The following is a 12,147-nucleotide window of genomic DNA, read 5'->3' on the forward strand; positions in this document are numbered from 1 at the left end:
ATGAGTAATTAATAACGTAATAACTAGTTATTAAAATTTATATTAATTAAAAACTGCAGTGAAATAAATCATTCAGTTTAAATTTATGTATTTATACACATAAATTAACAAATAATTAATTAATAATCATATTTACAATAATTTAGCTATAACACAATTTCATAATTATTACAATTCAACAAGACATGGACTAACTGGCATGAAATTAACTAATTATTGGTCCGCACGGATTGAGCTCAGTTCTATAAACTCTAAAAAACACGTCACTGTTAATAATAATAAATAAATACAATAAATAAAATTTACAATATAAATGTAATCCTCACTCACTACAACTACTTGTAACTATAGTATAATAAATTTTATAATCCATATAATTATTAATAGATTATGGGGAAAATGTCACATGCATATTTAGTTCATAAATATTATATTCTTGAAAAGATAAGATTAGAAAGTAGAATTTTGTAAAATACTGTGTCTAATTATTTTACTTTTTTATTGTAAAGTTTGTGATGTAGTAGTAATTTTCAATTTGTATTTTTACAGTGTTATATAAAGGTTACAGTTTGTTATACTGGAAAATAATAATAAACAGTATGTTTATTTACTTTGCATATTCTTTGTGATGTAGAATTAAGGTATTACTTGTCAAAGTTTAGAAAGTCTAATGCTTAATTGCACAGTATTTCTACTAGGGTTTTCTGAAGTGAAATAGTGTTGGCAATACTAATAGTACAATGGAGGGGATAGTGTACCATGATATGATGTTTTAAATAGTAAAAAGCCGGTCTCTGGTCCAAAAATCCATCCCCACCTGTTCATCAACTGAACCTTCTAAACTTTGACTAGTATTTGTTAAAGTCAGCAAATACTAAAGTTATTATTTGTAACTAAATTTATTACAGTAAAAATATTCATTAGTAATTGTTTTTTTTCATAAATATATTATTTTATTTTATGAGTAACTAATTTTCTATTTTTGTGTAAAAGAATAACTATTACAACAGAATTTTGTTTAATAATTTGATAAGTGATTAAAGAACCCATACTAGGATAGTATTATTACTTCATGTGCACCAGACAAGGCAAATGTCTTAAATATTATTACTGGGGATTAGGTTGAAAATTCTGTCATGAAGTAAAGACTGACTATGAACTTGAATAATTACTTTAATTAAAATCTTGTTATTGCATATAATAATCATTTAGTAATAATTTATATGTATTAATTATTTAAAAACCATTTTAATTTTTTAGTTTTTTTATTAAGTAAATTTATTAACCTCCTCTATGAATCATGAGACCTTGCCATTGGTGAGGGGGCTTGAGTGCTCAGTGATACAGAGTAACTGGAACAAAGGTGAAACCATATCGAAGAGGTATCTGTTGAGAGCCAGACTAAGGAATGATTCCTGAAAGAGGGCAGCAGCTCCTTCAGTAGTTGTTAAGGGCATAAGTCAGGACGACTTAAATGACCATATCAACAGCACTCAGTCCTCTGAGTACTGCGCAGCTGAAAGCAATGGAAAACTACAGATGCTTTTTTCCCAAGAAAATGCAGCTCTCTGCATTTTCATATAGCAATGATGGAGGAGCCTTCTTTGGTAAAATATTCCGGAGATAAACTAGTCCCCTGTTCGGATCTCCTAGGTTAGAAAATTTAAAGAGGGAAATGGATAGGATAAATGTAGATGTAGTAGGAATTAGGGAGGTTCAGTGGGAAGAGGAAAACGAGTTTTGGTCAGGTGATTTTAGAATAATTAACTCACCTTCAAATAATGGGCAGGCAGGAGTAGGATTCGTAATGAACAATAAGATAGGGAAGAGAGTAGAGTATTTCAAAATGCATAGCGATAGAATCATTGTAATAAGGATAAAATCAAAACCTAAACCGACAACGATTGTTAACGTCTATATGCCTACAAGCGCCCATGATGATGATGAGGTAGAGTGTGTATACAAAGAGATTGATGAAGCAATTAAACACGTAAAAGGAGATGAAAATTTAATAATAGTTGGAGATTGGAATGCAAGCATTGGAAAAGGCAAGGAAGGAAATATAGTGGTTGAATACGGGCTGGGAAAAAGGAATGAAAGAGGGGGACCGACTTATAGAGTTTTGCACGAAGTATAATTTAGTAATTGCCAACACCCATTTTAAAAATCATAATAGAAGAATATACACTTGGAAAAAGCTAGGCGATACTGCAAGGTATCAGATAGATTATATCATGGTTAAGCAAAGATTTAGAAATCAGCTCGTCGACTGCAAAATGTACCCTGGAGCAGATATTGATAGCGACCATAATTTGGTGATAATGAAATGTAAATTGGGGTTTAAAAACCTGAAGAAAAGGTGTCAGATAAATCGGTGTAATTTAGAGAAGCTTGAGGAAGAGGAGGTAAAGAAGATTTTTGAGGAGGACATCGCAAGAGGTCGAGTAAAAAAGAAAAGGTAGAAAACGTAGAAGAAGAATGGGAGAATGTTAAAAAGGAAATTCTTAAATCAGCAGAAGCGAACTTAGGCGGAACACAAAGAACTGGTAGAAAACCTTGGGTTTCAGATGATATATTGCAGCTGATGGATGAACGTAGAAAATATAAGAATGGTAGTGATGAAGACAGTAAAAGGGACTACCGACAATTAAGAAATGCTGTAAACAGGAAGTGCAAACTAGTGAAAGAAGGGTGGGTTAAAGAAAAGTGTTCAGAAGGGGAAAGAGAAATGAACATTGGTAAAATAGACGGAGCATACAGGAAAGTTAAAGAAAATTTTGGGATACATAAATTAAAATCTAATAATGTGTTAAACAAAGATGGTACACTGATTTATAATATGAAAGGTAAAGTCGATAGCTGGGTGGAATATATTGAAGAGTTATACGGAGGAAATGAAATAGAAAATGGTGTTATAGAGGAAGAAGAGGAAGTTGAAGAAGAGGAAGGATGAAATGGGAGAAACAATACTGAGATCTGAATTTAAGAGAGCATTAAAAGATTTGAATGGCAGAAAGGCTTCTGGAGTAGATAGAATACCTGTAGAATTACTGCGCAGTGCAGTTAAGGAAGCGATTGACAAATTATACAAACTGGTGTGTAATATTTATGAAAAAGGGGAAGTCCCGTCAGACTTAAAAAAAAATGTTATAGTCATGATACCAAAGAAAGCAGGGGCAGATAAATGTGAAGAATACAGAACAATTAGTTTAACTAGTCATGCATAAAAAATCTTAACTAGAATTCTATACGGAAGAATTGAGAGGAGAGTTGAAGAAGTGTTGGGAAAAGACCAGTTTGGTTTCAGGAAAAGTATAGGGACAAGGGAAGCAATTTTAGGCCTCAGATTAATAGTAGAAGAAAGATTAAAGAAAAACAAACCAACATACTTGGCGTTTATAGACCTAGAAAAGGCATTCGATAACGTAGACTGGAATAAAATGTTCAGCATTTAAAAAAAATTAGGGTTTAAATACAGAGATAGAAGAACAATTGCTAACATGTACAGGAACCAAACAGCAACAGTAATAATTGAAGAACATAAGAAAGAAGCCGTAATAAGAAAGGGAGTCCGACAAGGATGTTCCCTATCCCCGTTACTTTTTAATCTTTACATGGAACTAGCAGTTAATGATGTTAAAGAACAATTTAGATTCGGAGTAACAGTACTAGGTGAAAGATAAAGATGCTATGATTTGCTGATGATATAGTAATTCTAGCTGAGAGTAAAAAGGATTTAGAAGAAACAATGAATGGCATAGATGAAGTCCTACGAAAGAACTATTGCATGAAAATAAACAAAAACAAAATGAAAGTAATGAAATGTAGTAGAAATAACAAAGTAAACCACTTTACAAAGTTAAAATAAAATAAATAACAAAGTAAAAACAACAAAAAAAAATAACAAAGTAGAAATAACAAAATAACCACTGAATGTGAAAATAGTAGGAGAAAAGATTATGGAGATAGAAGAATTTTGTTATTTGGAAAGTAGAATTACTAAAGATGGACGAAGCAGGAGCGATATAAAATGCCGAATAGCACAAGCGAAACGAGCCTTCAGTAAGAAATATAATTTTGTTGTTGTTATTTAATAAAAAAAATTTATTAAAAATATTTGGAAAGGATTCATATAATAAATTGTTTTGAGTGTTATAGTTTAAACCTTGGCAAAGGGTTTGATGGGAAAAATTGTTGTGAAGGTGTATTATTTGTTATGATTTACTGTTTGTAGTCAGATTTCATTTTTATTTTTTAGCTATGTATGAAATCATATACTTAGGATCATTTATTTATGAATGACTATTTTGTGTTAGTATTTACATTTACTTAACACGCATTTAAAATAATCTTAATCATATTAAAAGTGCTAATAGTAACTTATCTTTGGCCTAGATTACAGAGGACATTTAGACACTGATATAAAAAGTATCCATGCTTAAAGTAAACAATGAGTTTTGTTCCTGGCAAGTTTTTATCTTTGTTTACAAAACACACAAATTATATTATTATTAACAAATTAAAACAATTATAAATTAATAATTAACAGAAATAAAAAGAGTTTTTTAAAATATGTAATGTTTATCTTATTACTAATTACTTTTATTATAATTATTATTTTTATGTGTGTGTGTGTGTGTGTTTGTGTATGATTAACAATGAAATACAGTATTATATATAGGGCCTGAGTAAGATGGTAATCTGCATCTGCATCCTGATTTATCAGAATTATAATAATCAGGGAATAAGTGAAATTATGATTTGGAGTGGGCAAATGAAGGATAAAACATCAAAGACTTAAGCATATTTAATAAACAAGTTCTCTAAATTACAGAAAGTGAACAACTTTGGTTATAGTTTTTAGCATACTATTGGTGTTGATTAGTAGCTAACAACATAGCAACTGATGTAATATACATGACAAATCAGTTAAGGTGAAAAATAAGATTTTCACACTTTGACCTGACTTTTTTCATGTCATTTCATCAATAACCATAAGATTGTAGCACCTGTAACAATAGTAATTTGTTTAGTTTATATATTTATTGAGGATCTCATAGGTCTGAAGATATTTTTCTAAGGTTAAAGCTTATGAGTAGTGAATAGTTTATAAAGTTTATTAATAATGAATAAATGAGAAAATGCAAACTCTAAATGAGAAATTGAACATAATTAATTTTTAATTATTTAAAAATTAAAAAAATTGAGTAAGATTGAATAAGATTTTTTTACATTTTGTTAAATTTTATTTGTATCAAATGTCTGTGAACTATTAAAATTATTTCTATACAATTTGTTTTAATGTTTTCTTTTACTACAACATTTATTTTTTCATGTAATTGTTATTTTAGAAACTTTAGAGAAAATAATTGTTTTGAATTAATTGTTTGCCTGGTAAATAATCAGATTTTGTAAATTGCAGCCTTAATTTTAAGTTGAATATAAGTGGATGTAATGCAATTAACCACAACTTTATCGTAACAAGTAAGTAAACAACTATCATTTCTAAATTATCATGCAGATAACAAATTTTTTATCATTACAAATTATTAATAACAAAACTTTTTTCATAGTAAACATAACATTAGTTGTGTTACTTAAATATGTTTTACTTGTTTTTTAATAACACTAACAACTGAAGAAATTGCTACTCAAAATTAATGTAAATAAATTAAAAATAAATCCACTTGTGTTTTTTTTTTTTTTCAGTACCATATTTAATAATTAATAAGAGTTTGTTGAGAACTTCAGCAGACCTATATCACATACACATTAAATAAAGAAACAGTACTAGTTTCATTTACTAAATAATATTTTTAATTTCAAGTAGTCTAAATCACATAATCACTAATGAGAGGAAATTACTTATTAGTGATGTTCCCATGTAGTAAACTATTTATTTATTATTGTTTGATAGTAATATATATTATTAAATACATAGTCATAAGCCATAGCAATAAATACCATATATATTTAACATAAGCTGTATTAAATTAAAATAATTCAGATAACAATTATATTTAATATTCATAACACACTTTTACTTATTTTATGTAAATGTAAAAGTTTTGAAGAAATATTTTTGTTACTTTAGTAGTATTATCAAAATATATGAAAAAAAAACTAGATAAATTTTAAATAAGTATAGTCAATTCATAAATCCATCTAATTTATTTTAAATAAGTTTTTTCTCATTTGGTAATGCACTTATTAAAATGAGTACAATACATTTTATTACTCGTCATACATATATGATACATAATGAGATTACTGACTAGAAGTGGTAATATTTTAGAGTATTAGAAGATAAATTTAGATGAGCAACAGTATTATGTAAAAATTTCTAAGTAACTAAAGTGTTAATTAAGAAATAAACTCAATTCAAATAAAGTCATTTTAATTCTGAGTTGCTTGTCTTAATCTTGTTTGGACAGTTTAAGATTCATAACCTGATGTATGATTACATAGACAGACAACTATGGAAAAGTGAAAGATGATTGGCCATGCTACTAATGTTCATCATAAGCTTCTTATGTTCTCTTGGCTCTAAAATAAAGAGCACATTTTACACATTAAAATAAAGTTTCACCTGTAAATCTATATATGGTTATAGTCTTTGGTTCTAGCAAATAAATTTACCTATTTTATATTTATTACAATAAAAATCAGTCATTATTGAGGATAAGAAAGTGAACTGAATGCTTTCCATAAGATCTTACAAATTTTAAGAAATAAGGGTTTATCCATTTGGATTTTAAGCATCTATTAAAAATATGTAAAGGAAAGATAAGTTTCATTGTTGACAGCCATATTAAGTATGGATAAATGTAACTAACTGAACACTGCTCACTGCAGTTTCATATTGGCTGGATGACTGCAATAATGTTAGATGTGTGTAATGAACATAAACTCTTCATGTAAAATAGTTATACCATTTAAAATAATATATCCCATTTAAAAGTTTAGAATGGACTGATTTTCTGGAAGTCTAAAATTACATTTTAAATTATAATTCGTTTTGGTCAATCATTAGCCTAAGATCAGAATGAATATGTAAATCAATGGCCATGGTATGGTCCATTCTTTATAAATTCAGTGACTTGGACTTTTGCAAATGTTACTTAATTTGACAAATAGTTTTGACTGTGGCCTTAGCTGTGTTAAAATACCAGTCCACTTGATGTTTTGAGGTAAATAACACGAGACATGATAAATAATTGGTAGGTTAACTGTGTATGAACATAATGTATTACTGTCATTTACTAATAAATTGATGTTGAAAAGGGTTTTTGACCACAAGAATCATACCAAAGCCCTCCTAATTAATAAGATCAAAACCAGGAAAAGAGGGAGAAGAGCCATACTAATTTTTTAAAAGTTGTATCAGGATTACCAACATCATCTACCTATAACTTGATTGTTCCACAACATCTGGAATGGCTTAGAATGAAGCATCTTGGTGATAAAATGATATGAAGCAAGGATAAAATTTCAGTGATTGAGTCCATGTTTAATTGACCAGTTATCTGTAGATCATCAATTAAATATACATTTGATTTTTGGCTTACATTCTTTCCTTTGGGCAGGTTCATGTTCCCTTTGAATGCTTGTCAACTGCATGTCATTTTAAAAAAAATATAGAAATCATATGATTGTATTCTGCAGTCATGTAAATTTGATAGTTCTAGAATATATGAACTCATTTCTGACTCATGGTTTATTATATGAAGAATAAAAAGTCTAAAAAGGAAAAAATATATATATTCATTTCTTAGTTATAGAAATATGCCACCTGGTGGAGTAGTAACATCTTTCATCTGGAACATCCTAGGTTTGAGTCCTGGTCAGACTATGCATTTCTTCACATGCTACAAAATTAATTTACTATTCAAAAAAAGGATTAAGACAATTGCAATTGGGTGCTTTCTCCTATTGTTACTGGAGAGAGAGAGAGAGAGAGAGAGAGAGAGAGAGAGAGAGAGAGAGAGAGAGAAAAAGAAAGGGAGGGACTTAGATAAAGAATCTGTTGTCATGAATTTAGTAAATAATTATTTATTAAAAATATATTTATTTTATCAATTTTGGTCACATGTATGATTCAGAACCAATAAAAGATATTATAAATGTTTTACTATTAAAGAAGATTTGTATTGGGCTAATATTTTTTCTTTTCTTTTACAAAAGAACTTCTTCATCAGCGGCCATTTAATTTTAGAGTTGTAGCCTGTGAATATTTTTAATCTTTTTAATGCCTGGTAAAATGAAATTCTGAGACAAAGACATAGCAAAGAGACAAATCATATCAGAAACAAAAGTATTATTTCTGTATCCAATACTAAGCAATGTTTTCTCTTTAGATAGAAAGGGAAGCAAAGTAATATTACAAATTTGCTAATACTGATCATGAGTGCTTTAGAATCTATGCTTCTAAAAACATATACCAATGTGCATGAATATATTTAACCAATTTCTCTTTTATTGTAGATATGGATTATAAACAAAACTTGCTTTATGTGAAAGTGTAAAACCTCTTACAAATTTGACTAAACCTGTAATAACCTGTAATAACTTTTTCTAAAGTACATATCACTGAGAAACATTCCAGTTCCCTGAGAAAATAAAAATTGGAAACTTATGATCTTTTGTAAGATGGAATAGTTTTGAACCATTGTTCAGAACTATTCCATCAAATAAGAAAGAAATACTAATTCTTTTTCAGCAGTTTTTATATTGAATCCTAGAAGAAAAAAAACATGGCAGTGGAATAAGTCCTTTCTTCATCACACAAATATTATAAGATAGTTAATGTTCTAACATAATAAAAATTTTTCAACAGTTTCCTTAAAACATGTTTGTTAATTTAATTTTAGAGATGTGAACTTTTGTGAAAAATGGCTGAATGTAAGTTGTTTACATTATCTTCCTGTTGGCAGAAATTTTATTTATTGATATATAATTTCTTCTTTTTTTTTAATAAAATATGAGCTTTTGAAGGAGAAATCTCTTCTTTTGAAGTTAGTTAAACCATTAATGTCATAATTATCGTACTTTGGGTTGGCCCTGATTACAGACTAACATCACTGATGTCTATAACATACAAAAGAACAATAATAGACAGTTACAACAAAGGCTCATAATTTCCTTATTCTTCACTACTAGGTTAACGAGTAATTTATATCTGTTATTGTTCATGTCTCTCAATGTGTTACACAGTTTTTGTAGGATCACTTTTATAAAAATTATTGTAGAAAAAAACAATAAAAATTATCTAGCAGGGTGATGATAGTATTTTATTTACTTGAAACAGTCATCTGTTGATTAGATGCTTAATATTAAATGAATTATGATATTTCAAGTAAAGAAGAAAATACCCTCAGATTAATTTGTACTGTACAACATAATGATAAAATTGTATTACACTGTTATGAAGTGTCTCAGTAATGTAAGTTATTATTATGTTAACAATATAACAGTTGATATATGGTAACATATTCTCAGCACCCAAAATTTTAATGTTCTCAATAATATAGGTGTAAAAATCGATCAGCAAGTGCCAAATATTTTAATAATTTTTTACTCATTCAGTTAAAGGATTAATAAAATTGAGAATTCCAAACACTGAAGACATTAGCTGCTAAATAACCTGTTCTTTGCATATATTTGTTCTTACACATGCAAATCTAAAACATATGTTTGCAAATACTCTTTATATATTATTTGACAAAATATTTTTTTATTTCTTTATTTATGTTTAGATATGTAGTTCTGTATATGATTTATATCTGTTTAAACATACTCTGAGTGATTGTTAATTGTCTGTGAATGTGTGTATGTATAGTAGTGTATATATATATATACACATATATATGTATGTATGTATGTGTGTGTGTGTGTGTGTGTGTGTGTGTGTGTGTGTGTGTGTGTGTGTGTGTGTGTGTGTGTGTGTGTGTGTGTGTGTGTGTGTGTGTGTGTGTGTGTGTATGTGTATGTGTATGTGTATGTGTGTATGTGTGTGTATGTATGTATGTATGTATGTATGTATGTATGTATGTATGTGTGTGTGTGTGTGTGTGTGTGTGTGTGTGTGTGTGTGTGTGTGTGTGTGTGTGTGTGTGTGTGTGTGTGTGTGTGTTTATGCAGTGTTTTTAATAATTAGTTTCATAAAACTATTAATAAACATTAAAGTAAAATGGGTTACATGAGATGATAAGCTATGTTAATTTATGGTTTTTTAGTACATTAAAAAAAATTTCTCCTCAATTTTTAAAACTATTTAATTATAACACTTTAATTTTTAGATATTATCTTTGTTTTAACAATATTAATCTCTAAAAAAAAACTGCAACATACTGGTAATACCTTTCAAAATTTTTATTTTATTTTTCTATTAAATATTAAATTTTTCTAATAATTATTTCAACAATTAATTTTACTATTTATTTTAATATATTATTAGTATTTAAATCAACAAAGACTTTTCTCTCTTTAAAATATTTGTTTATTGATGAATGCAAATAAAATCTCAATTTTAGTTTTTTTTTATATGGTTATTTATCAATATTTTTACTAAAAACCTTTTCAGTTTATCATATTTCTTATTATAACTATTGTAATATTATATATATTATATAGCATCATATCAATAAAATTATTTTTCTAATAACTCAAGATGGTACTAACATTTTATACTACTTAATTATTTATATATATATTTGAGTTACTGAATGTTCTAAACTTTCATGGATTTATTCAAAGGTTCGAAAAAAAAACATAATAAGGTATTATTTTCAGAATTTTCAAACAATATTATATTTAAAATAAGAATAATAAAGACTTACAATAATAGGTAAAATAATATTAATGTTGTTTTATTGTATACAAGCATAAAAAATTGTTAGGTAAGTATAAAATGTATGAAATAGTGCTTCAAACAGAAAATTTACAAATAAAAATCATGATATTTCTACATTATCAGTAACAATAATTATAGAATTATGGTAGAAGATCATCATCATTTTTGCTTGATGACAAATGATGTTAATCTCCAAACCATCTGAAAAAAGAGGGGGATAAAAACAAAATACTAATAATATTATACAATAATTATTAAATAACGTAATTTTTGTCACACCTCAAAATTCTCAATTTTTTGCTCTGAATACAACAAAATACAATCAATCGCTTGCATTGAAATACTTGATTTAATTTAATTTCTACATGAGTTGTTAATCTAATTTCAATTAGTTTGAAGTAAAAACAGTTCAATAACTTACCTATTAAAAAAATAATATTAGTTATTTCTACTAGTTGAATTGACTTATGGTTTTGAGCAAAATATTTCACGCAAAAATATACAAGATGAAAACTTAGATCACAATTAATTTAAAATTACTTAACAGTAGGAATTCTAATATAGTATGTATTATTAATCTGAAACCTTGTTAATCTAAAAATGTAGTAAATTTCAAATATTTTTCATTATTTTTGAATATATTTTATAAATGAATTTTATCATTAGAATTAAAATCTGATTCTTTAAGGTACCTTAAATATATTTGACTTTGAATATATTTTAAGAATGAATTTTATCATTAAAATTTGATTTCTTAAGGTATACTGTAAAAGCAATTTTGTTGTCAAGAAAAAAAAAATCTTATTTAATTTGAGTTTTAACATTTTTCTGCTACAATAAACTAAACGTAAAATTTGCTGAGTTTATTTTGAAATTCTATGCTCAATTCAATGAGGTTGTACTAAAAATTTAGCAGCAATCAGTTATTATTGCATAATTGGAATAATATTATCTTACAAAATTCTTAGTTATGTATGTGCGACAAAGTTATAATAAAAAAGGTATTTCGTGAAATGGAAAAAAAATGAGATCTGAGGAACAAAAATTTTAAATAAACTGGTGTATAAAGGGTAATTAAATTTCAATAAATTATTTGTACAAAATATAACGCAATACACATTAATTATATCTTCGTGCTTACATGGAAAATTACATGATTTTATATCATGTTTATGCACTAAAATAAATTTTTGTAAAAAACCAAAACATAAAATTTGAACAAATGTTGGCTTTTACTTCAAACTAACTGAACATCTTTGAACAGAATGTAATACTGTTTACAACAGTGTATCTGT

The sequence above is a fragment of the Lycorma delicatula genome, chromosome 1 (genome assembly GCF_047948215.1).
Source record: "Lycorma delicatula isolate Av1 chromosome 1, ASM4794821v1, whole genome shotgun sequence".
Taxonomy (NCBI): domain Eukaryota; kingdom Metazoa; phylum Arthropoda; class Insecta; order Hemiptera; family Fulgoridae; genus Lycorma; species Lycorma delicatula.